Here is a 25310-nt window from a genome sequence, read left to right on the forward strand (position 1 = left end):
TTGGAAAAGACAATGCTGTGCAATTAGGAGGTAGCAAGCCCATTGTATCAGATTAAGTACCCTAAATTTAACTCCAAGCACAATCTTAAACTGAGGACCTCTTGTTAGAGAGCTCCTGCCATTAAAAGCTACCAGCACAGATCTCTGAACTTTTTTTTTTTGTTCACATCAATTGTTCCTGTGAATTTTTTTTTTTATTACAGCATCCTGATTTCCCATGGTCTCTTGGAACCTTTTAATTTCATAATAGGATTATTGTTTTCCAAGTGTTGTTTTTTTCCTTCAGGTTGCTTGCATAGGAATCAGTGGTATTTAGTGAAAGCTTATTGTGCAGAGCACTGTACTAAGCACTTGAGAAAGTACAATATAACAGAGTTGGTAGACAAATTCCCTCCCGACAAAGAGGTTATATTCTAGAGTGGATAGACAGACATTAATATAAATAATAGGTTACCAATATGTACATAAGTGATAAGAACAGCACTCTTCCCAGTGAAATGAGAGGAGTCCACTTCTTTTCTCTGGACTCTTTGATTCATTCATTCAATAGAATTTACTGAGCACTTACTGTGTGTAGAGCATTGTACTAAGCACTTGGGAAAGCAGCATGGCTCAGTGGAAAGAGCTTGGGCTTGGGAGTTAGAGGTCATGGGTTCTAAACCCAGCTCCACTGCTTGCCAGCTGTGTGTCTTTGGGCAAGTCACTTAACTTCTCTGTGCCTCAGTTACCTCATCTGTAAAATGGGAATTAAAGCTGTGAGCCCACATGGGACAACCTGATCACCTTATATCCCCCCAGCGCTTAGAACAGTGCTTTGCACATAGTAAGTGCTTAACAAATACCACCAATATTATTATTATTATTATTACAGTATAACAATAAGCATACACATTCCCTGCCCAAAATGAGCTACAATCTAGAGGGGGAGGCAGACAATATATATTCATAAATTACATTACAGAAATGAATATAAGTGCTTTGGTGCTGAGGGGTTGAATAAGGGGAGTAAGTCAGGGTGATTTAGAAGAAAGAAGGAGAAGAGGAAAAGAGAAATTAGTCAGGGAAAGCCTCTTGGAGGAGATGTGCCTTCAATAAGACTTTGGCAGGGGGTGGAGGGGGAGAGTAATTGTCTGTCGAAGCTCAGGGAGGCCATTCCAGGCCAAGAGGCAGGACATGGACAAGGGGTCAGCAGCGAGATAGATGGGAACAAGGAACAGTGAGAAGGTTAGCATTAGTAATGGTGATACAAGTTTTTCCTAGGAACCTCCTTGGGAGTGGGTCATTTTGTCTCCAGCGGGCAGGCATTCCTATCCTACGAGAATGAACAAGTTGAGGTTTTTGCCCCCAAGAAAGGCTTGGAGAAAATGTTAAAGTACTCTGAAAAATACTTTGATAGTGCATAATGCTTTCATTGTTCCAAAGCACTTTCACTTTAGATATGTCATTTTGCTCTCATAATATCCCTGTGAAATAGGAAGAGGCAGATATTATTCTCATTTTACAGAAAAGGAAACTGAGGCCCCAAAGAGGTTAAGTGACTTGCTGGAGATCACACAGCAGGCCAGTGGCAGAACTGGCACTTAGAACCCGGGTCCTCTGAATCCATTGTTTATTCCCCTACACCATGCTGCCTTTCAAAGTGGAATTTGTTTCTTCTCCCGTTTTCCCATCTGTCATTAGATATCCTTGAAGAATAATTTAAAATAAAAAGAGATGATTTGGCACAAAGCTCTGTGTGGGAGACAGCTAGAAGCTGGGTTTGAAATGTGAGTCCTCATTTACTCATGCTGCCACAAATGGGTGCTTAAGGTGGTAGTTGAATCCATATCAATCAATCAATCAACAGTATGCTTTGGGGCAGACAAACGACAGAATCATTATGCTGTGATAGAATTCCTGTGGTAGGAAAAGGAGGTAGAAAGAATAAACCTTGGCAATAAAAGAGACTCTGTTGCCACCTCTCCTCACTCTTTCACCCATGTCCCTTCCAGGGAGAGTGAAAAGGGACAAGAAGACCATGACTGCCATTGTTAGTTATGGGAAAAAATGGTTGCCCTGCTGACACCTGATATAAAATTCATGTATTTCTTGTTAAATGCATAATGCAGGATGTGTGGAATGCTCAAACTGTTTTAAGAGCTTTCAGGAAAGGCAGTGTCAGAGAGATAATAGCAGGAAATACATTTTCAATTACAACCTGTCTGGCAAGGTGGATAAGGGTAAAGGGGTAGGCAGGCATGTTTTTTCTTTTGGGGGAAGGAGCACATTTTTCCTCTTCTTTCTCCTCCTCCTCATACCACTCATCCATATTCTGTCTTCTTTCTTTCCCTCCCTTCAACTCCCCACATCCCCCACACACCTGTAAGCACTGAAGTGTACTTGAAAGGCATCTCGTACTTTGAAAAGTCTTCTGACTGCAGAATTGTTTTGTTTTGAGAGACATATAATGCAGAATATACGGCATCTCAAATCTTTTTTTTGGAACCTCCCCCCTCTTACCAATAGCAGTCAAACAGGTATTCCAAGCAAGGTTGTAAAAGTCCCTAAGAGATGTGAAAAATCCTTCTTGGTGAACAAGTGGTTATAATGTTCTCTTCTTTCTCAGATGACTGTACCCTGATGCCAGTTTCTTGAGTACAGGGATCATGTCTATTAATGCTACTCTACTGTCCCAAGGACATTAGATTAATTCAGTTCAAATCCATCTTATTTATTGAGCACTTACTCTGTGCAGAGCACTGTACTAAGTGCTTGGGAGAGTATAGTGTAACGAAAAACAGATCCATTCCCTGCCCACAGCCACTTATAGGCTAGAGGATGAACTGCGCTCTGCACAGTAAATGCTACTGATCAGTCGATGATGCTTTTTCAGTAGAGAAAAACTCTGTGCTTTCCCCCTCCAAGCAGGAGGAGAGAAGTTAATTCATTGAAAGCAAGAGAAGTTTAACAGTCTATTCAGTTCACTTCTGGATTTACAGTGACTCTGATGCCATGTTGATGTTTCTCATCTTTCCCAACTGAAAATGGGAATGATGTTTTTCATTGGCTTTGAAGTGGATGGGAGTGGAGAGGACTGAACTTGTAAGAGAATGCAGAGTGCTCTGTGTTCTTCTCATGAAACAAGTGTGGGGTATGCCTTTTTGCTCTTTTTAACATGGCTCGCCTTCTCCCCTTTGGAGCAGCAATAACTAAAAGGCCTGTACCACCACCACTGCCATTATCATCACCATCATCAGTATTTATTGAGCACTTACTCTGTGCTGAGGACTGTACTAAGTGCTTGGGAGAGTACAATACAACCAAATTGGTAGATACATTCCCTGCCCACAACAAGCTTATGGTCTTAACTAGGCAGGCCAATATTTTTTCACTTCATGGGCAGTTTCTTCCCCTAATTCAGAAAACCTGTAATTTTCTCCAACCTGCATCCCATCTGTATCACCAAAGGTTTTCAGAGATCCTTTCTTTGAGAAACATCAGTCTTACCTGGTGCCCCTTTTCCCATTTTTCTAGATGATTCCCTCTTCCTCTCACCTGTTCCCTCTCACTCCCATCATCCACCTTCCTTCTCACCCCCACCAAAGGTGTGAAATACTTCACTTTAGATTTCAGATCATCACCCCTCCCTAACCAAAGCTATTAAAGTGTAATTACCAGGTCGTTTGTAGTAAATGCTCCTGCAGATTACTCTCTCAGTTAAAAGTTATGTCACTGATTAATTAACCTGCAGATGCTGTGTAGTCAGGGTAATAAATGCATTTATGAAGATACAGCCTCTGTTTGGGGAGAATTAATCGGTTTTACAACAAAATCTATATAGGTGGACAAATGGCTTGTTGTTCTCATGATAGGAAACCAAACACCCCAAGTTCTAAAGACAAACACTTTTACAAAGCAAAGGAAAAGTCAATCTATAAACCACTACAGCATTTCTCAAGGACCCTCAGCTTTAGTAGAACTGATAGCCCTGTAACCAACTGATGACCAGTAAGAGTACAGAACTACAGGTAGAGTGAGGACCTGTAATCAGCATATTTCCAGTGAAGATAATGGGACTCCCCAATGTAGAGCAGACCAACTGTGGTCCTGCAACTTCAGGACCGAGAACCAGCCCAAAGGAATGGATTATAGTGATTGTGCCTTGCTCAACACTATCTGTTCTCTTGTCTTTTTCATTTCCACTTCCATTGCAGCATAGAGTTCCGCAAGCAAGTAGGCTGGCAGGAGGCCAAGGACACGTATGAGCTCTGTGCTCATTAGCCAGCTACAGGTAGTACTGGTGCTAGAATCTAGATCTCCTGATTCCCAGAGCAAGAGTTGCGTTCTAGCACATAAGGGCCATTTTCTAAATACAAGGATCACATTCTAGAATGCAAGAGTCATGTTCTAATAATAATAACTATGGTATTTGTTAAGTGCTTACTTTGTGCCAAGCACTTTTCTAAGCACTGGGGAAGCACAAGTTATGTTGGACACAGTCCCTGTCTCATATTCGGCTCACACTCTTTCTATACACTCCCCATTTTTTGCAGATGAGATAACTGAAGCACAGAGAAGTTAAGTGACTTGCCCAAGGTCACACAGGAGACATATGGGAGAAACATGGCCTTCTGTCTCTCAGGCTCATGCTCTGTTCACTTCCCATGTTTTAGAATGAAAGGGTCTCATTCTAGAGTGTAGGAGTCACATTCTAGATTGCAAGACTGACATTCTTGACGAAATGTGCATTACAGAAAACTCACACTAGTGTGTGGGGAGGGATGGAGGAGGGTGGGAAAGGGGCTGTGTGTGTGTGTGCTCCTTGGCCAGCCCTATGCACCTGTGTTTCTTCCTCCATCACATCTCATCCTACCAGAGAGATATATATTGTCAGAGGAAGGTTGCCCAATTCTCTAACAGCATCCTAGCCAAAACGTGTAGTGGAAACAGCGAAAAGCAGTGGCAGTCAGCCAATTATATTTACTGAGCGCTTGCTCTGTGTAGACCACTGTACTAAGCACTTGGGAGACTACAGTATAACAGTATAACAGACACATTCCCTGCCCACAGTGAATTTACAGTCTACAGAGCTTACAGTTTGGCCTAGTGGGCAGAGCGTAGGCCTGGGAGTCAGAAGGACCTGGGTTCTAATTCTGGCTCCCCTACTTGTCTGCTGTGTGATCTTAGACAAGTCCCTCAACTTCTCTATGCCTCAGTTACCTCATTTGTAAAATGGAATTAAAATTGTGAGCCACAAATGGGACTTGGATTGTGTCCAACCTAATTATCTACCCCAGAGTTCAGTGTAGTACCTGGCACATAGTAAGTACTTAACAAGTAGCATTAAAAAAACACCAAAAACATACATTATAGAAGAGTAGATACACTTCATAATACTTAAACTGTAACTAAAATCAGTGTTTGATCACATGTGCTTGTCCTTTGTTTTCAAAGGTGACTTGGCAGACGGTTAGAACCTATCCTTCTGACTAATTAGGAAGCAAAGTGTGGGCCAAGTGAGGCAGACAGTGTTTAGGGTACCTTTCCTTCCTGCTCATCCAGGGTGAACAGTGTGACCCTAAATAGGATTGCACAAATACTCAGAGTATCAGCCCTCAAGACATGATTTGATGTGGTCCACATGCCCTCTGTGATATGCAGGGTGGTTTCTTGTGGATAATATACGTGTTTACTAGTTCCTTTTGAGATGACACTCAATCAGTTCCTTATCCTAATTCCTCTCCCACTGCAACCCAACCTGCACATTTCGCTCCTCTTTTGCCAGTCTACTCCCTGTTCCTTTCTGTCTCCCGCTGTTGACCTCTTGCTCAAGCCTTCCCTAAATTCCTGGAACTCTCTCTCCTTCATATCCAGCAGTCCACTAGCCTCTCCATCTTCTAAGCCCTGCTCAATCAGTGGGATTTATTGAACACTTCCTCCAGGAAGTCTTCCCATCTAATCTCTCATTTCCTTATCCTATTTCCCCCTTACTGCATCACCTATGCACTTGAGTCCTCCCAGGTACACACTTAAATACTCATTCCCCATGCCCAAGGGGACTTATGTACATATCCTTAAACTCTATTGCTTCCTTCCACCTGTAATTTAGTGCCTGTTTCTCCTCCTACATTATTCTCTCAGACAGGGATCATTTCTACTAACTACTGTATACTTCTAAATATTTAGTGCAGTGCTCTGCAGAGATAAGTGCTCAATAAACACTACTGATTGATAGTAAAGTGGTTCTTACCATAGTGACAGGGAATATGCTAGATGTTTGTGAGAACAAGCAGTGAGAACTCTGTACTTGGAAAGTAGAATGGGTGAGGATAATAAATACAACTAACTGACTGAGGGTGACTCATGGAAGGGTATGTTTATGTTTGTGTGATTGGTGAGTGTAAATGGGTGGGGGGTTGAATGAGTGACAGCTATAACAGAATAAGGAACCATAGTGTGAAGCATATGCAGATTTCTTAGAAGTAACTATTATCTCAAATCCTCTGCAAGGTTCTCTTGGGTGTGAAAACTCCTGGGATATTTTTTTGTTCTTTTTAAATTTCCTCAATTTAGCTTTAAAGAAGTCATATTTTGCCTTCTGCGCCTAAGTTATTTCATCTTCTGGCTTTGCCCCACTCTTATGTCATACCTGCTTGATTTTTGAGATTGTCTTCAGTCCAGTTATGACCTGGACATGTTGGTGGAATTCGAGGTGTCTGATTAACCAGGAATGCAATGCCAGTAATTGCTTCACTTCCACTTGTCACTCTACTACTCTAGCATTAGTGTGATCCATTGACATTCATGTGTAGTGTTTGCTGTAGCCAATCTTTAACCAATGCATAGAGTCCTCCTCTCTCTTCCCTCTCCTCTGGCCACTTTAGCATTTTCATGGAAATGGGCTAACATAGTCAAAATCTAATATAGAACATTGAGATAAAGGGACTAAAGATGAAAAATTTGGCTGGAACATGAAACAGCTATGAACTCATTGGAGGTCACTGTGAGTGTCCTCTCCTATCAAGAAAAAAATATCCAGCATTGATTCAGCCTTACTTTTTTTTGACCATAACTTATTTTGGTATTGATTAAGCACTTACTCTGTGCCAGGCTGGGGTAAATGCAAGTTAATCAGATTGGAGACAGTCCATGTCCAACATGTGACTCACAGTCCTAAATCCCATTTTACAAATGAGACACAGAGAAGTGAAGTGATTTTACCAAGGTCACACAGCAGACAAATGGTGGATCGGGAATTGGAACTCTGGTCCCTATGACTCCCTTGCCTATGCTCTTACCACTAGGCAGCATGCCTCCATTTTGGAAACTTGCCTTTCAGATGAATTGAAAAATGTGGCTCCCTCAGATTTGGGGCCTACAATGTAGAATAGGACTGAGCTACAATGTTCAGTGTCACAACTGGCTGAGTATTGCAGAAAACTGGCTCAGAGAATGCTAGTCCATGAACGAGTAGTGTAATTAAGATCTGCTCATGTACTAACTGCCCCCTTCTGGTCTCCTGGTGAACTCTCGCCCAACTGACATGCTTCCAGATGATTAAGGAAATCTGTGTCTGTTTTGAATGTGTCAATTTCAACCAGGAGTTGGGTGGACCTCTCACAATCTGCACTTCCCACTTACCCATTGCTCAAAACTGGGCTGGGTATGGAGAAGAGAAAGATAACTTGGCAAAATCAGAAATGGTGAAAACTGTTGACTTTAAAACTTGCAGCAATCTCATCCAACCCCTGTATTTCCCAGTCCAGGGAATTTTTCAGGCTCACACACGCATATGCACACACACACATCCATAAGTGACTTTCACTGTCCTAGTGAAATATATGTAAATAAAAACCACTGATTGTTATATACATATATTAATCAGTGGTATTTGTTGAGTGCTTAGTATGAGCAGAGAACTATAATAAGCTCTTGGGAAAATACATTACAGTAGAGTTGGTAGATATGATTCCTGCCCAAACGTGGACAACAGGGGGAGACAGATATTAAAATGAATTATGGACAGGGGAAATTGAGTACAAGGATATTTACATTAACGCTGTGGGCTGGGCTGAATATCAAAGAGCTTAAGGAGGACACATCCTAATACATAGTCAACGAAGAGGGAAGGGTGGATATATTGTGAGAAGCAGCTGACCCAGTGGATAGACCACAGGCCTGGGAGTCAGAAGGACCTGGGTTCATTCATTCATTCATTCAGTCATATTTATTGAGCAGTTACTGTGTGCAGAGCACTGTCCTAAGAGCTTGAAAAGTACAATTCAGCAATAAAGACAATCTCTACCCATACCAGTAATCCCACCTCTGCCACTTGCCTGCTCTATGACCTTGGGCAATCACTTAGCTGCTCCGTGCCTCAGTTACCTCATCTGTTAAATGGGGATTAAGACCATGAGCCCTATGTGGGACAGGAACTCTACCCCGAATTCCATTCCAAGCGCATTCCAAGCGCTTAGTACAGGGCTCTGCACATAGTAAGCACTCAATAAATACTACTGAATGAATGAATTAACCTGATTATCTTGTATGTATCCCAGCTCTTAGTACAGTGCCTGACACATAATAAGTGCTGAACAAATTCATTCATTCAATCGTATTTATTGTGCACTTACTGTGTGCAGAGCACTGTAATAAGCACTTGGGAGAGTACAATTTAACAATAAACAGACACATTCCCTGCCCACAACCATCATTATTACATAGGATGTATATATGTGTGTGTATATATATATATATTTTTTTTTCAAGTGTAACATATCAATTTTACTTTAGGGTTAGCTTCTTTCATGGCACCAGCTCTGAGGGCACAGTGATGGGAGTTCAGGGGGCACACAAGTGCAAAATGAAAATGGGCAAACAATTTTAAAAGCTGTGACGGGGAAGGAGAATGGTAGGGACAATTAAAGAGGGTGGGGGAACAGATGGGAGGGGAATGGGGAAAGAGTGAAACACCTAACGTCACCAGTCAATCACCAGAGAGGTTTGAAACATCCATTTTACCTCTGACGCAGTCAAAATTGGCTTCCTTTCATGGAACAACTGACTCACTAAAATACACTAACGTAACTAAATCATTCATTTATAATGGATTGAGGCCATTATTCTGGATAATTTCGGTAGAAATAAGATGTCCAGCCTTGTTTGAGGAACTGATCCCCATTTATAAAATTGTTCCTGTTAGAAAATTGGTTCCAACGTGTGACATATTGACTTTAGACATAGTTTTCTGGGACCCATGGAATCGTAATCCAAGGATTGTCACTATTAGATATGGTCCACCTGCCCTTACCACCTCCTGGACTGAGATTCTTGAGAATTAGCAACCATACAGTCATGTGGTGTGAACTGGTTTTAATAGAAATAGAAATTTTCCCTACTGAAAATATCCAGCAAATATTTCCCTGAACTGGTGCTAGAGGCAAGAGACTTTCTATGGTTTTTGATTTACCCGATAAGTAATGAGAGATTAATCTGCTTAGGTATTTTGGAGAGGGGCAAGGGAAAGAAGATCCATTTGCATATTAAAGCAGTGAAAAGGAAATTCGAGGAAGATTGTTTACAGTTTTCTGAAGATATTGTGGGAAGAAATGATGGCAGGTGAGTGATTCTCAACCCTAGAAGCAGGGTGACTTACTCTCTTCTCTCCTTTGAATCAGAAGCAACTGTTTAAGATCTTCCAAAACTGGGTGAGCAATCAGAAGAGACTAAAGTGCTGAGATGGGGAAAGAGAGGACACTGTCCACCAAATTTAAGTTTTTTGTTTATTTCTGACCCCAGAATGTGATCCTGAAACAGGTAGTTAGAGGAGCAGCCATTTTCCTGTCTGTGCAGATGGGGTGGGCCAATGCCACAGGATACACTGTGGGAGGAGGGAAAATAATGACAATTGAGGTATTTGTTAAGTGCTTACTATGTTCCAGGCACTGTACTAATCTCTGGGGTGGATACAAGTAAAATCAGGTTGGACAGTCCCTGTCCCATATGGGGCTCACAGCCTTAATCCCCATTTTACAGATGAGGGAACTGAGACCCAGTGAAGTGACTTGCCCAAGGTCACACAGCAGACAAGCGGCAGAGCCGGAATTAGAATCCATGACCTTCTGAGTCCCAGGCCTGTTCTCTATCCCCTGTGTCATGGAAAATATCAATGAACCTGAGTAGACAGTGGAGCTATTTGGCTCCAGTTGATTGTCCCTCTTGATCTAAAAGATGATCTTACACTTATGCTTCTAGTTGGACCCTTAATACAGCCACAGATCTGTGAACTATTTGGAAGGTGTGTTAAAAGTATGTTTTTGCCCCTAGAAGCTTCACTCAAAGAAGCTGAGTGAGAACTGTGAGCTACCATAGCCGGTGGTCTCATTAGTTACTGCTGAGGCTCTTATGTTCTGCATGTCTGTGGGTGAATGGATGTGTGGGTGTGTATGTCTGTTGTCTCTGTCTCTCTCATCCCTCCCTGCTTCACATCCCTTGTAAATATTGTTCCTCTGTTCAATTTGGAGCTCTATCTGCAGTCACAATGAAGAGACAAGTGCAATTTCTCTGTGATTGACCTTTGAACCCTAAAACTGATCCTTTGGGTGAGGTAGTCCCTCCTAATGGCCATGGCAGGGTAAGGCTCCGTGAGGTCTGTGTTGACCTCTGATGATAGGCGGTGTCTATTATTCCCCAGCAGCTAAAGCACTCTTGAAAGGAGATATGCGTGGTTAGGGAAGTTGTGTTGGTTGTGAGTGGCCTATTCAACTCTGCCCACACTGATTAAAATCTCACTGCCAGTAACATCGTCTTCAAAACTTAGGGACACCCAGAATGTGAATATATACTTCTGTGCTTATAGGCTGAAACAAATTTTGGTAAGTCCAATGGTATTTGTTGAGAAACAGAGTGATGTAGTGGATAGAGCACAAGCCTGGGAGTCAAAAGGTCATGAATTCTAATCCTGACTCCACTATTTGCCTGCTGGGTAACTTTGGACAAGTAACTTTACTTCTCTGGGCCTCAATTACCTCACCTGTAAAACGGGGATTGAGACTGTGAGCCCCCCATGGGACAAGGGATTGTGTCCAACCTGGTTTGCTTGCATCCACCCCAGCGCTGGCACATACTAAGTCCTTAACAAATATCATAATAATTATTATCATTTATTAATTGCTTGCTATGTGCTGAGCCATGTACTAAGCTCTGGGATCGATACAAGATAATCAGGTCAGGCCCAGTCCCTGGCTCACAAGGAGCTCACAGTTTAAATAGGAAGGAGAACAGGTATTGAATCCCACATTACTACTGAGAAAACCAAGGCATGGGGAAGCTAAATGACTTGCCTGAAGTCAGATGGCAGGCAAATGGCTAAGCTAGGAGTGGAACTCAGGGTCTCTGTTTTTTTCAAAAGCTATTTTCTGGACTGAATTAACCTCTCAGAGCACAAGGACTTTGCAGTGTCTCTCTTTGCAACTTGAATCCCTAAATGGTTTCGTCCATTTTAAGTATTATTCATAACGCCCAAGATAGCCCTTTTCTGAGTAATCGTTTAATTATGGTGTTTTATCTTATTTTAAAAAATAAGAAGAGTACATACAAATGACTAAAATATCAACAGTTCCTTTCATCCCACGCCTAACTATTAAGCCTAAATGTTCCAAAAGAAAGTATCTGAAGGTACCCAGTGCAAAATTAACCCTTTCTTTACAACATGTTTTTTCCTCTCTTTCCCACCCCCACCAGTCCCCTAATACTTCTCTCTTTTTCTTCTGCTATTGGTCACTTGGCAGTTGCTGAGAGAGGTCATTTGTATCAGGACGAAGAGCAGTAAGATAGTAGTGGATGCTTCAGCTGACAGTAGACAGTGTATCAGTCTATCTCCCGTGTCAGTAGAATCTGTGTTGGCTGTCTTCCCACTTCATTTTTTATGAGTTTTCTGTATACATGCACATGATTCTTCTTGGTTGGCAGTGACTAAAGCAGGACAAGATATTAAAGGAAAAAGAACTGGTCTCTATGACTATATTGCAAGGCCAAGACAAAGCAGATAACTAGCCAAGCCCCACCCTAATAATAATTGTTATTATCATTATGTTATTTAAGAACTTACTATCTGTCAAGCACTGTTCTAAGTGCTAGGGAGATATGAGTTAATCAGGTTGGATATAGTCCTTGTCCCACATGGGGCGCATAGTCTAAGTAGGAGGGACTACAGGTATTGAATCTTCCATTTTACAGATAAGGAAACTGAGGCACAGATAAGTGAAGTGACTTGCTCAAGGTCACCCAACAGACAAGTGGTAGACCTGGAATTAGAACCCAGGTCCTTCTGACTCCCAGGTCTCTGGGCTTTCTACTGGGCCAGTTGTTGGGTGCCTGAGTCTGCATTTGAACGGCAAAGCCTGAAGGCAGCATCTTGAAGGTTTCCTAAGGGGATTCACTCAATTTCTTCTTAATATTTGCTTCCCCAACTGAATAGAACAGATTTAGATGTGATCTTTGCCTTTTGCTTTGGTGAAACTCTAAAAAAAATGCTATGTTATATGTGTATGTGTGTGTGTACTGCTGCCCTCTAATGCTCAGAAACGTACATTCTCATTTACATTTACTGTATTCAGTGCTGTGTCTAGTTTGCTTTAACTATCACCTTTGTCATACTAGCACTGCTGAGCATTTTCAGATGGATTTTTTTGCATTTGGATTAATAAGCATCCCTGTGTTGCCATAGGGTAATGTTAATATGCTTAATTTTTAGATAAGAATATTTAAGGCACATAAACATTTATGTGTCCTGCCTAAGGAATCACCCATAATAACCAGGGGTAAAATTTCAACTAAACCAACAAAGCAGCAGCCTAATGGGAAACTGCACTGATACTACTGAGCGTCATTCACAGTACTAGACAACTTTATCCTTACCCTTGAATGGGAGGCTCGCTGTCTTGGTTATTATCATCATCATCATCAAGGGTATGTATTAAGTGCTTATGATGTGCAGAGCACTTTACTAAATAGGAAAATACAGTGCGACAAAGTTGGCAGACACGTTCCCTACCCAAAATGAGCTGAAATTTGAAAGGGGTAGGAAAGCATTAATGTAAATAAATAAACTCCGGTTGACTGCCATATAAAATCTGTGTATGGAAAACCCAGCCCCAAGCAACCTGGAATTAATGAGTACAGTGAAGATAGCCAATCTAGAACATCTCAGGGAGAAAGGGAGACCATAAAGGTCTCTATTTCATTTGGATTCTTTTCAGAACAAATGTGTATGTGTATTTATATATATGTCTATATATGTGTCAGTGTATGCACACATATATACCTGTGAATGCATATATAGATCTCTATCACTATATGTGTATGTGTGTGTATATAATTTCTCCATCCCAAAATACAATATATATAGATCTATACCTGTATCTCTATACTTTATTTTGGGGAGGAGGAAAACAGGGTGATTGACCCTCATCAACAGGAAGACAGTGCCAAACCACTGAGATTTAAAAGATTGTACTGAATCCTGGGGATGAGGAGATGAGATGAAGGGACAGCGGGAGAGTGTGTATGTGGATATGTGTGGAGTGCTAGTTAGGTCCAGAGTCTGAAATCAGAAAGGTTGAAAAAGAAGAGAAGGGAAAGTTAGAAAAGGTGAGTCATTAAAGAGAAACAGTGGGAACAAATATTAGTTTGGTAATAATCATTTGCCTGGATTAAAATAAGAGAGACCGAGAACAGAATTTCTCAGAACTCTGCATCCAAAGATGATACATAAGCACATAGTGCTCAGTTAGCAGGGATGGTAAGAGAGAGCTAGATTTAGGAAATAATTATAGAATTAGAAGGACTATTAGTGACTTTTGAAGTTGATAATCAAGATCAAGTTGAATTTGCCCCAATTAGTTTTACTTTATAACTTCACTCAAATCCATCTGATGGAATGATGAACTTAAAAAGACATAATGGTGATAAATGAGACACTGAACATGTAATTGGAGGAGGCAATAGTTTGCTGTGACACAGTTCTGTTATGAAAACTGGACATCAAAAGTGAGCCTAGAATTCCAAGTAAGTGGCATGGCTTAGTGGAAAGAGCATGGGCTTTGGAGTCAGTGGTTGTGGGTTCTAATCCTGACCCTGCCACTTGTCAGCTATGTGACTTTGGGCAACTTTTCTGTGCCTCAGTTGCCTCACCTGTAAAATGGGGATCAAGACTGTGAGCCCCAAGTGGGACAACCTGATAACCTTGTATCTTTCCCAGTACTTAGAACAGTGCTTGGCATATAGTAAATGCTTAACAAATACCATCATTATTATTATTGAAATCATGAATAAGTAGAAACTCCATGCGTGGCACTGAAAACAGTAGCTGAAAACAGTGTTGGACAGACCCTGGAGAGTTCTTTGTGAGACAAGTACATTCTGCTGACAGATAAACAAAATGGAAGGGTGGAGTTGATTATCTTGTTCCCCTAAATTTTCCATGATGATTGTGTGTCTCCAGGAGATGGTCTAAATTAATGTGTGGCTTGAAATACAACAAAGTAAAACTAATTATCAGTTTGGCTCCTGGGATGCTTCACACACCCTAAACCTTTTAAGAACTAGGAGATTCATTTGATTCTGGCCACATTTCAAAGATTGTGATAGTAGAGTATTTCAGGAGAACTTTTAATCTCAATAATTGATGATTGAACTTCACCTGGCTAAATCCCTCTAACAACTGGACTTCTACTCCACAGATTAAAGTAATACCTTACAAAAAGAAGAGCAAAAGAATCAGCTTCCTTGTAACTTAAAAATGAAATAGGTTTTCTCAATGCTCTGGATTGAGGCCAAGTCTCAGATCATTCCTTGACTCGTGTTACTTTGTAAACAGTGCCTTACTGCAGAAAAATCAAGTTAAATAAAAAAAAGACTGTTACTCATGATGAATTTATTGTTTTAAATGTGTATGTTAGGAGAAATGTAACTTATATGTCATTACTCTTTCGGTGCCAATTCTATTGGATGCTGTTTTATCTATGTACTAAGAACTAAGGAACTAAGGTAAAGGAAATAGTTGAGGAAAGGAGAAAACATCTATTTTAAAGTTGTGAGACTGATACGGATTTAAGACCTGAGAAGGAATAAGCAAGACAAGTGGTGTTTTGGAAGTACTGGACATCAAGGAAAGACATCGTGTCTCTTTAGCACTTGATGTAATGTTTAACCCAACCAATTCAGTTATGAATTGGAGGAGAAGTTTTATCTTCACATCACTGGATTCAAATTAGAGTCCATAATTGAGTATTGAGTCTCCTTTTTTTAATTTCTTTTTTCATTAAAAAAAGAATTTGTTAAATGCCTACTATGTGCTGGGCACTGTACTAAGCACTGGGTAACCAATCAGATTGAACACAGTCCATGTCCCACATGGGGCTAACAGTCTTAATCCCCACTTTACAGATGAAGTAACTAAGGCACAATGAAGTGAAGTGACTGGTCCAAGGTCACAGAGCAGACAGGTAGGGAAATCAGGATTAGAACCCAGATCCTTCTGACTCCTAGCCCATGCTCTTTCTACTAGGCCATGCTGCTTCTCTGTCTTCACACGGAGTTGATGGAAGATAATGGATAAAGCACAAGCCTGGGAGTCAGAAGGTCATGGGTTCTAATCCTGGCTCTGCCACTTGTCTGTTGTGTGGCCTTGGGCAGTGGCTAGCAAATGGAAGGCAATCTGCTACAAGTCAAAACTCACCTGTGCTGGGCAGCAGCAGCATGGGAGAGAGTCGAGGGTGAAGACTCATGTTTACTGCGCAGAAGAAGGCAATGATAAACCACTTATGTATTTTCACCATCTGTAACATGGGGATTACGACTGTGAGCCCCACATGGGACAAGGGACTGTGTACAGCCTGATTTGTTTGTATCCACCCCAGTGCTTAGTACAGTACCTGGCACATAGTAAGTGCCTAACAAATACCACAATTATTATCCCTGAATCAAGAACAGAAAGTGGTGTGCATGCTTGTTGGCAAGGCCTGCAGTCCTTTTGCCACTAGGAGGATTGCTATAGGTTTTCACCCTGCTATGAACCGGAGACTGCTGACAGATTGAGGAACCCATCAGTCTGGAGTCATGGGATTCCCACTGACCCCCATCCCACAACACCTTTTACAGACAGCTTGTATACTTGGGAGGACAATTCACTGGCTAATGGAAGGAGAAATGGAGAAGGAAGGCACTATGTGAGAGTTTATTAGAGCAACATCAAAGTACCTTTAACTCTCTCTAGCAGGCACTTTCTCTTTCATAGCTTTTATTTCAAGTCTCTAATGGGCACAAAATTACCATCCTATTTTGTTCCGCTACATTGACCCCATTAACGAACCCCATATTCTCCAAACTCCAGCCTGATGATGGTTTGTATTTTCAAGATTAATGTGAATCAGGAGTGAACTGAAATCTGGTCATAGTTCAGAGAAGAGGGAAAGCCTTTTTAGCCTTCAAGATCAATTAATCAGTGGTATTTATTGAGCACTTACTGTGTGCAGAGCACTGTACTAAGTGCTTTTGGCTTATGCTCTCAAGTTGTCTCAGATCTGTAGTGACTCCATAGACACATCTCTCCCAGAACACCCCTCTCTCCATCTGCAGTTGTGCTGGTAGTGTGTCCATAGAGTCTTCTTAGTAAAAATACGGAAGTGGTTTACCATTCCCTTCTTCCGCGCAGTAAACTTGAGACTCCACCCTCCACTCTCTCTCCCATGCTGCTGCTGCCCAGCCTAGGTGAGTTTTGACTTGTAGCAGATTGCCTTCCACTCGCTAGCCACTGCCCAAGCTAGGAATGGAATGGGTAGGCCTCTGCTTGACTCTCCCTCCCCTAGCCGAGAGTGGCAGAGTACTGGAAACTCTCCAGGTGTGATGCTGAGAGGGAACTAAGTGCTTGGGATAGGTTAATATGATAGAGTTGGTAGACATGTTTCTTGCCCACAGTGAGTTTACAGTTTAGAGGAAGATACAGACATTAATATGAATAAATAAATTATGGACATGTACATAAGTGCTGTGGGGCTGAGGAAAGGGTGAATAAAGGGTGCAAAGATGACACAGAAGAGAGTAGGGAAATAGGAAATGAGGCCTTTAGTCAGGGAAGGCCTCTTGGAGGAGTTGTCATCTCTCATCTCTCTCATTCAACCTACATATTCAATCTGTCACCAAATCCTGCCCACTCAAACTCCGCCACATTGTGAAAATGTACCCTTTCCTCCCTATCCAAACTGCTACCACATCAATCCAGGCACTTATCCTATTCCTTCTTGATTACTGCATCAGCCTCCTTGCTTTCCTCCCTGCCTCCTGTCTCTCTCCCCATTCCAGTCCATACTTCAATCTGCTGAACGGATCTTTTTTTTTACAAAACTGTTCAGTCCTTGTTTCCCCATTCCTAAATTACCTACTACAACCCAGCTTCCTCTAATGCCAACCTACTTACTGTACCTCAGTCTCATCTATCTTGCTGCTGACCTCTCACCCACAGCCTGCCTTTGGCCTGGCACACCCTCCCTGTTCATACCTGACAGATGATAATTCTCCCCACCTTCAAAGTCTTATTAAAAGCACATTAAGAAACAGGCAGTCCAGTTTTTGTGGTTGTGTTTGTTGTTGGAACAGCCTGATTTCTTTTTTCCAAGTGTGAATTTTCTGTGCCGAGTGGAGGAGACCAGTAGGTAGATTAGGGAGAAAAGAGAGACATTTGACCAAGTAACATTGGCCAAAGTTCATCAATGTGAGTTCATTGTGAGTTTGAAGTCCTTTCTTTCATGAGTTCATTGTGAGTTTGAAGTCCTTTCTTTCAAAAAATTCTGGAGGGGCCCTTTGGGAATGAGAAGCTGATGTTGAAGGATTAGATTATATAAACTGGAGCCATAAAAAAAGAAAACAAGAGAATTGGGTCAGTCCAGTCGATTGGAGGAAAGGAAGGGTCATGAGGACACAGTTTCTTGTGAGGGACAATAGGGTGTCTATTCTGTATATCAGCTTTCTGGGCAACCAGGAGTGCTAGTTTTCTTCTCTGTACCTCAGTCATCTACAATAAACTGTGGATAATAGTGTCTGCTTCTCCATATCTCACAGAAATAATATAAGGGCAAAGTAATCTACAAATCCATTGGAAATATGGATGAGCAATACAAATTCAGAATATTATCATTAATACAGTGTTTAAATAATTACAATCATTCATATTTATTGAATGCTTTCTGTGTGCAGAACACTTTACTAAATGCTTGGAGGAGTACAATATAACAATAAAACAGACACATTCCCTGCCGATGAGGAGGGTAATGAGGTGAAATGCTTTTTTGAGAAGAAATGTTTCAATTATGAGAAATTTAAGTTAAATATAAGAAACTTGAGAGTGGTAAAATACTAAAACTGATTACTGGATGTTGTAGATCCTCTTCCTCTCTGGTATTTTAAAATGACAATAAACTACCACATGCAACAGGGCTGTACTAGATACCTTCTTAAGACCCCTGTGAGCCTCGGAGACCCCATTACTATTATACATGACTGTCAGCGGAAGTAACTGAGGAACAGAAGCTGAGAGAAGACAGTTACAAAAATAGAGTTAGACTGCCTCCCCCCACCCGCCCCCCCCCCCCCCCCCCACCTCCCGGCCACTGCCAAAAATGAAACAAAACAAAGAAACCTAAACTTAATCCCAAAATCGTGGTGAAAAAATGTTTGGGAGACATTTCTCCTGAACATTTTCTATTGTACTTTACCAAGTTCTCTGCACACAGTACTCAGTTAACAAATATCTTCAACTGAATAATTGAATTCAGAAAAGGATAACATTCTGGTAACAAATTTGCTCCAAAGACCATGGTGGAAAATGTTTGGGAGACATTTCTCCTCATCATTTTCTACTGTACTCTACCAAGTGCTTAGTACAGTGCTCTGCAAAGAGTATTTGCTCAATAAATACCATCGACTGATTGGATTAGGTAAAGAACAAACATTCTGGTAGGGGTCACATGAAATCTCTTTGGACAAATGTTCAATAGAAAAAGGTTTGTTCTTAGTGGTCTCCATAGATCACATTATGCTTTTAAGACCAGTTCAAAAAAAATTAATCAGGCTTTACAATTATTAAACCTATTTTTAGGGAGGCAGCGGAGGCTATTGTGCTGTCATGGAGCTGGAAATCAAGGTATCAGGTATTAATGCAGTGCTCTTCCATTTTCTCTGTCAGGACCAGGCAAAGTTATTGTTTGGATAATCATTTTCACTGGAACTTTTTCTCCTATAGTGAAACAGAGGAGTAATGAAATTTGTCCCTCATCATCTGCAAAACTCCATCAAGTATGCAAAAGGCACTGTACGCACACACGAGAAGTAACATTTTAAATTGATTCTTCTCATGAAGCCATGCGCTTTCTTCCTGTTGTGTTCTGTGACCATTTTTTTCACTGTGGTGATTAAGGTAGGTTTTACCCTGGATCTGCGCCTCTGACATTGCCCAGAGATTTTATTGTTCATTTCCCACAGTCCACGGAGGCTTCCTGCAAAAGGAGATTTCATTACTTACCCAGCAAGGCTATGAGAGGGGACCATGAGAGACTAAATTCTATGGACTATTATTAGAGGAGTGGAGAAAAAGCCCGAGGAGAGAGAGAAGGGTTTCTAGTCTGGACATTCCTTCTCCAGCTTCTAGCTCGAGTCAGAACAAGTTATTAACCTGTCAGCACTAGCCAGATTGAAGGAGAAAACTCCTCTCAAGGAGAGACTTCTTAAAAAAAAAATCCATCAGAATGATAGAGAGGTACTCCCCAAGGGGTTGTGGATGCCTGTTCCTGTAAAGGAAGATGGTTTTAAACCCTGACTCAATGATGAAGGGCAAAAATCACCTGTTTGTTGGGAGAGATGGTAATAGTGAATGTGGAAAGCTTTCTCCCTTTCCACCTGGTTTTGCGTGACTGGAAAATTTTGTGTTGAAAGAGAGGTTTTGTTTGACTGAAAGACAATGCACTGCAGGTTATGGGGTATTAACCAAGAGAAAGCATTTATTTATTATTATTGTTATTATTTTTATATGGTATTTTTTAAGCACTTATTATGTTCCAGGCACTGTTTTGTAGCATTTGTGAAGTATTTACTGTGTGCCATACTAAGTACTGAAATAGATACAATGCAATCAGATCAGATCCAACTGCATTTTGAGGATTATTCATTCATTTGTTCTATTTGAGTGCTTCTTTCATGAAGATCATTATACTGGTTTCTTGGAAGAATGTAGAAATGGTAAGATATGGTTCCATCTCACAGGGAGTTTGCACTCAAGGAAGGGAAATATAAACATCAGGATGCAGGGTGAAAATATAGATTATAATGTGTGATAGTACGAATGTATATGAATGAACAAAGTATAGAAATGTTTCCATCTTCATGAATGCACATAATGCACATATCTAAAATGTAAGCTCTTTTTGGGCAGAAATCACATCTCCCAACTCTATATTGTACTTTCCCAAGTTCTTAGTCCAATCTGCACACAATAAGTGCTCAATAAAAAACATTGATATGTTTATTCATGGGATGTAATCCTTTCTTGAATATATTAATGTGTATATGTTTGCTAAGGGTGTTTACACACAATTGTTAAAGAGTGACTGTTAAAGTGACATGATTCAAAGTGGTGAAAGCTTGTTGGGGAATGCTACCTAAAGGAAGAGGACTGCAGGAGGACTTTGAAGGAATCTCCAAGGGCTGTTGTCAGGTGGATTTGAAGATTGGTGGGTTCTCTCCCTATTATGGTTCTCTCCCTGAGTATGCCCTCATTTCCTCTTCTGAATCACCTGGCACTTCGATTTTTACCCTTTACTCACCCCTCCCTCAGCCTCAGAGCACATTTGTACATATCCATAATTGTATTTATATTCATGTCTTTCTCCCCCTCTAAACTGTAAGTTCCATGTGGGCAGTGAATGTGACTATCAACTCTATTATATTGTACTCTCCCAAGCACTTAGTACAGTGTTCAACTAAGGGAGTGGAGAAGAGGAAAGGAGGGTTTAGTCAGGGAAGGCCTTTTGGAGGAGATGTGTCTTGAATAAGGCTTTGAAGCGGGGGAGAATAATTTTCTGTCAGATGTACCTGGTAGGGCTTGGAGTGCCAAGAGCAAAAAGGGTGGGCAGAGGCGCACTGCATTGTAGAGAACATGTGTGGTGTTTGCCCATGGTGGCCTTCTACAGGCAGAAGCTGGACTAGAACCTAGGTCTTCCGAAAGAGCAGTCTGGATTAACAGAAAAGCTAAGCTAACACCTGTCTATGATTGCCCAGCAGGCCAGTGGTTGGGGTGGGACTAGAACCTATGTCTTTGAACTTCCAGTTCTTTTTACGAGGCTCCCCTGCCTAGCGGGATGTGATGTAAACCATCCCCACACAGTAATGATAACAGCAATAGTGACATTTTGGATTTAGATAAAGTGCTCTGGTATATTTGTTCAAAGCACTTTCACATCAGTAATTTCATTGATCATATTTACAAGAAGCAACCTGCTGTTGAAGTTTTGCACAGAAAAGAACATTGTAAGTTGTCCAGTGCATGTCTGGGAATGTTTGCACGTGCACACAGACATATAAAGACACACACACACACATCTACACACCCTTATACTTAATATCAGAAATTTGAGTTAGTTCTTAGGACTGCAAGGTTAGTAGAATAGTGAGACACTAAAATATTTTAAGGGGATTTTTGTTAAGTTATATTGGCTGGTCATTTCAGTAAAGGGTAATCAACTATCTTTTTGGTGGTTTAAATTCCACCTTTTCCAGGAGAGAAGCAGAATGATGGGCCAGATGTCTTTCCTGCCCAGCCAGCCCTGTCATATTTTGATATCATAATACCTGTGGTATTCAAAATTTAAGAGAGAGAATGCATACAATGGAATCTAACAGAAATTTACTGGTTACTGTCTTTGCTGACTGGATACAAACAAATGTGAGTTTCTTTATTTCATTCATAATCATAGAGCACTGTTTGCCAATATTTTTCTCTAGGTCATTACTCCAACTGATACACAACTAGGATTTATTAAGCAGTGCTCAGTATAGAATAGCCTACCCTCCTTTCTTTATTCACATCAGGAACTGCTGAGAAGCAGTGTGGCTCAGTGGAAAGAGCATGGGCTTTGGAGTCAGGGGTCATGAGTTTGAATCCCAGCTTTGCCACTTGTCAGCTGTGTGACTGTGGGCAAGTCACTTAACTTCTCTGTGCCTCAGTTACCTCATCTGTAAAATGGGGATTAAGACTGTGAGCCCCACGTGGGACAACCTGATTCCCCTGTGTCTACCCCAGCACTTAGAACAGTGCTCTGCACATAGCAAGCACTTAACAAATACCAACATTATTATTATTATTAACTGCTACAAAGAGTATTCTTGGCAACCTTCCTTGAGTGTGAGTAGCTGTATTGGAAAACAGGAAAGACTCTAAAACACCATCATTCCATGTTTCCATTTTAGTAGTTTGAGTGTCAAAATGGGGTACAATTTGGAGCCATTTTATATGCAACAAAATGATGCCAGATAATAGATCTGAGAAGAAAAGATAGCTTGGTAAATAGAAGGCACAAAACAAAGGTAGATTCTTTCAGATTTTGGCAATACTCAATGTTGTGGTGAGCTAAGGCTTTGAGAATCAGATTCCAATATCATAGACAGATCCTCTTCTTTGGGTTTGTTTTAAAAAATTTGAAATGAACTCAATCTGCCCATATTTAAATGCCCATTCAATTTCTAAATTTATAGCTTACAGCAAATAACACACTCAAGTGCAGGCTTGTTGCTGACACTCCATGCTCTCTTCCTCTGCAGTGTGTTCTGTTTAAGGATAGGTGAGCCAGAAGTGATTTGGAGGCAGAAAGACACAAAATCATGTTTTGTTCTCTCTCCCCATATTACAAAACTGTTCTTGTTTAGGAGTGCCTTATTCTCTATGTATACTAATACTTAGTCCAAATTCCCTTTAAAGTTCTATTAAATTGAAGTTAGTTCCCATCCTAGTATCAGTGAGGATTTTCTGAGGGAAGTTCTCCTATTTATTTTCAATTAATCAATAATACTTACTGAGCACTTACCATCTGCAGAGCACTGTACTAAGTGCTTGATAGAATATAAATTTCCTGAACAATGGGAATTTGGAAGTATAAATGAACCTTTATCCAAAAAGTTTGAATTCTATTTGAAAATTGCAGTCTGCAAGGTGTGAGTGAGCTCTACACTTGTCAAACCCGCTCCACAAGAGCTCTAATGTCATTTTACAGAAGTGGTTGTGACAGGAGAACAACTTACAATTGAGGCAATTTGCTGGGTTCACTTTCACTTACCTTCTGCAATAACGTCTATGCCTGAACCATACAAAGGACCGTACTCCAAATGATGATTATCCAAGGATAATCTCTTGCTTTTGATGAGTAATCCTAATGGAAGAAGGATCTTGAAGTATCATTCAGTCCCATCTTCTATCTCTAAACAGAACTTTAGCATCAACCATCCTTGACTCTCCAATCAGCAATTGTAGGAAAGAGAATCCACATCTTGAGAGGAAAGTGGAACCAGAGGAAGATCAAAATTGATAGAGGACATGGAGCAGCTTCTGGATGGAGATAGTCTGAAAAGATTTAGTCCCTCAGATTTGGAAACATAAAGGCTCAGATTGGCAGGGACAAATTAATCCAGAGGCTCACAAGTCATAGGTCCAGGGCCCGGATTTGTGGGGGCCTCAGTCTGACCCCCAAAATTGCATTCATTATTGACTTTATCGACATAGCTGCTGCTTAGGGCATCATGAAGGTGGTGTTTTTTCCAAAATGGCCCCTTTCCAAGGTGCTTTCTACAAGCTCATGCAGCTTCTCACTGTGCCAAATGAGCACCTGGTCTGACAACAATTTCACTTGTATTCAGGTGTTCTGGAACTATTCAGAAAACCGTTTAAGTGTCTAATCTCTCTTGCTCTAATACTGTACTAATGCTAGCCGCTAACTTTCCTTTAAAAGTGGTCTCCACCCTCTGCCTGAAGACATTTAGTATACTTGAGAAGCATTTTGCCTAGTAAAAAGAGCATGGGTCTGGGAGGACTTGGTTGTAATCTCAGGTCCACCACTTAATAATAATGATAATAATAGTGCTTACTACATGTGAAGCACTGTTGTAAGCATTTGGATAGATGCAAGTTAATCAGGTGGGACAGTCCCTACTCCACATGGGGCTCACAGTCCAAGTAAGAGGAAGTAAAATTTAATTCCCATTTTACAGAAGAGGTAACTGAGATGCAGAGAAGTTAAGCAACTTGCCCAAGTTCACACAGCAGACATGTGGCCCACCCAGGATTATAGGCCATGCCCCCTGACTCCCAGGCCCATGCTCTTTCCACTAGGCCACTTGCCTACTTTTTGACCTGGGGCAAGTCTGTGCCTCAGCTTCCTTATCTATAAAATCAATCAATGTTATTTATTGAGTGTTTATTATGTACAGAGCCCTGTACTAAGTGTTTGGCAGAGTGCAGTACAACAGAGTTGGTAGACACATTCCCAAAAAGGGGATTTAATGCCTGTTCTCCTTCCTACTTAGACTGTGAGACCCATGTGGGACAAGGACTGTGTCCAATCTGATAATCTTGTACCTATCCCAGCACTTAGTCCATCGTAAGTGCTTAACTAATGCTATCATTATTATTATCATTAATGTTATTATTATTACAGAGTGGAAACAGCATGGCCTAGTGAAAAGAGCACAGGATTGGTAGAGGACCTAAGTTCTAAGCTTGGCTCCACTGCTTGTCTACTATGTGACCTCGGGCAAGTCATTTAACTTTTCTGTGTCTCAGTTGCCTCATCTGTAAAATAGGGATTAAGATTATGAGCCTCATGGGGGCTATGGACTGTGTCCAACCTGATTAGTTTGTTTCTACCCCAATGTTTAGTGCCTGACACATAATAAGTGCTTAATAAATACAATGAAAAGAAGTTATTGTTTCCCCTACACTTTTACATACTGAGACTAAATATGTACTCATCTTCTCCACATGCATTGTTATTCTTCAGATCTTATACATGTTTTCTATATCGCTAATCTACAAAGTCCAGCCTGGACATTCATTAAAGCTCTGATCCATGCTGCCAAGTAAGCTAGGATGGCAGTGATGTCCTCAAAAGTGATGATTACTTGATGATGATATGATGATAATGGTATTTGTTAAGTGCTTACTGTGGGCCAAGCACTGCTGTAAGAGCTGGAGTTGATACAAGCTAATCAGGTTGTCCCACGTGGGGCTCAGGCTT

General features: G+C 41.0%; 1 protein-coding gene and 1 non-coding gene across 2 annotated transcripts in view; one reads left to right on the plus strand and one right to left on the minus strand.

Annotated features, from left to right (window-relative positions):
- The window catches only part of NRXN3 (neurexin 3), a 1784727-nt gene that overhangs the window by 953389 nt on the left and 806028 nt on the right, over nucleotides 1–25310 (plus strand).
- Nucleotides 16760–16897, minus strand: LOC114816430. The gene has a single exon (XR_003764206.1). It is a non-coding gene; the product is annotated as a small nucleolar RNA SNORA7 (small nucleolar RNA).

This window comes from Ornithorhynchus anatinus, chromosome 1, assembly GCF_004115215.2.
Source record: "Ornithorhynchus anatinus isolate Pmale09 chromosome 1, mOrnAna1.pri.v4, whole genome shotgun sequence".
Taxonomy (NCBI): domain Eukaryota; kingdom Metazoa; phylum Chordata; class Mammalia; order Monotremata; family Ornithorhynchidae; genus Ornithorhynchus; species Ornithorhynchus anatinus.